Source organism: Penaeus japonicus, unplaced genomic scaffold (assembly GCF_977035675.1).
Source record: "Penaeus japonicus unplaced genomic scaffold, GWHDUDI00000001_assembly GWHDUDI00000016, whole genome shotgun sequence".
Lineage (NCBI taxonomy): Eukaryota > Metazoa > Arthropoda > Malacostraca > Decapoda > Penaeidae > Penaeus > Penaeus japonicus.
In genome coordinates, this window is record NW_028234418.1 from 20,402,353 (window position 1) to 20,404,852 (window position 2,500).

The window sequence follows — 2,500 nt, forward strand, 5'->3', positions numbered from 1 at the left end:
AAGTTCCCGGCTTCATGGGGCGTTCATAATATCCAAGGCTCATACAGGCTAAGCCAATATTTTGAGAATGGATAGACCTGGCAAATGTCAGTCCGAGGAACATTTACCCAAGTTAAAATTCCTTCTTTTTAATGTATGTGGCTCCATTCAACCATCTCTACGTCCCGTTAGCGGGCCTCTCCTGCATCGCTTCTAGTGATCTCTGACTCTGCTCTTGCTCTAGTGTCCGCCCCGCAGCCGCTTTCTGCTCTCTATCTCCCTTTGTTTGTTTCCACCTTCTCTCCGTCCGTCGGCCCCCCTCTGATGAATCGCTTCATGATCTCTGACCTCCTGCTCTTGCTCTAAGTGTGCCAGCCGCAGCACTGATACTCCTGTAACCTTTCTGAATTTCGGTTTTCACTGATTCCTCCTACTGTTCCTCAAATTCTCTTAATCATGGTGTTTCTTTTGATATCACTTTTTGCTACTGTTCTTTGAAAATATCTCACTTACATTCTGAGGTCCTCTGTACTTTACCAATGTGCGCCAGGCAGAATGGCTAAACTCTCCGAGTGCTGATCTCGACTCTTGGGAAGCTTAAACATTTTTTGGTCTTTAAATTAGAAGTAAAATTCAAACATCCTTCTTGCATTCTGGGTTGCCATATTCAAGCATTCCTATAAGTTTCTCACCTTTTAAGCTCACCTGGCTTCTGTATAGTTTTTCATTTGGTAATATGAGCAAATCTCTCTCCTCCCTCCTTATTGCCTATTGTTTCCCTTTGATAAGCGCCTGCTCAGTAGGAGACTGAAGGTCTAGGCATTACTCATAAAAGGACCTAGATCTTCTACAGCTATTTTCTCTTTCATATCTACTCCCTCAATAAAATATGATCCTGGCTCGGATTTCCAGTTGGACTTATAATTCTAAATCTATCAGAATTAAATTTAAGCTTTTCCCTTACATCTAATAAATATAATGACGTACTTATCCTTGTATCATCTGCAGACGATGTTACTCTGGAGTATCTAATACTTTATCAATGTTCCCTATCATTATTAGGAACAGCAAAGCCTCAAAATGACCCTTATGGCACTCTAATTTTGATACAGCCAGTAATCTTTGATTAAGATATATTTGAAAATTGTGCATCCATCCTCCTACTTTTCCCTTTTAAAATTCTACGATCGACCATGTTGAAAGTTATTATGAAATCTTGAGATATTAAACGAACATCTTATTTTCAGTTAGATCAGTTTAGCATGGGTTCACAGGAGTCCAGTATCTGGGATAGAAAAGATCTAAACTTTCAGAGATAAGGGACATTTTCTCATTTCTTTATCATAATTCCCTTTAGATATTGTTATTTCGCAAAATATTAGCGTCCGGAGTCAGTAGTTTCCATCTCTCTCTCTCTCTCTCTCTCTCTCTCTCTCTCTCTCTCTCTCTCTCTCTCTCTCTCTCTCTCTCTCTCTTTCTCTGTCTCTCTCTCTTTCTGCCATTGTTCCATCTCTCTCTGTCTCTGCCATTATTTCCATCTCTCTCTCTCTCTCTCTCTCTCTCTCTCTCTCTCTCTCTCTCTCTCTGCCATTGTTTCGATCTCTCTCTCTCTCTCTTTCACTCTCTCTCTCTCTCTCTCTCTCTCTCTCTCTCTCTCTCTCTCTCTCTCTCTCTCTCTCTCTCTCTCTCTCTCTCTCTCTCTCTCTCTCTCTCTCTCTCTCTCTCTGTGTGCCTCTCTCTCTCTCTCTCTCTCTCTCTCTCTCTCTCTCTCTCTCTCTCTCTCTCTCTCTCTCTCTCTCTCTCTCTCTCTCTCTCTCTCTCTCTCTCTCTCTCTCTCTCTCTCTCCATCTCTCTCTCTCTCTCTTTCTCTCTCTCTCTCTCTCTCTCTCTCTCTCTCTCTCTCTCTCTCTCTCTCTCTCTCTCTCTCTCTCTCTCTCTCTCTCTCTCTCTCTCTGCTCTCTCTCTCTCTCTCTCTCTCTCTCTCTCTCTCTCTCTCTCTCTCTCTCTCTCTCTCTCTCTCTCTCTCTCTCTCTCTCTCTCTCTCTCTCTCTCTCTCTCTCCTTCTCTCTCCCTCTTTCTGCCTCTCTCTCTCTCTGCCATTGTTTCCATCTCTCTCTGTCTCTGCCATTATTTCCATCTCTCTCTCTCTCTCTCTCTCTCTCTCTCTCTCTCTCTCTCTCTCTCTCTCTCTCTCTCTCTCTCTCTCTCTCTCTCTCTCTCTCTCTCTCTCTCTCTCTCTCTCTCTCTCGCCTCCTGCGAGGCATTCGTAGTCGTGGTCGGTGAGTACCCGAGTACGACCGGTCAGTTATCTCCGACCTTCACGTCTGTGTACACCTTTTCATCCAATCTGATAAAAATCATGTCTGTACAACATATTCGTGTTTGTTCTTGTGTTTGTGGCTGCCCTCGATTTCAATACTATTTCTGTGTATATCTATATTGGTGAATATATTGAATCAGTTACTCACCCTAAAAACCCCTGATACTCTGTTCACTTTGTTTTGCTTTACTTCTTTAACTT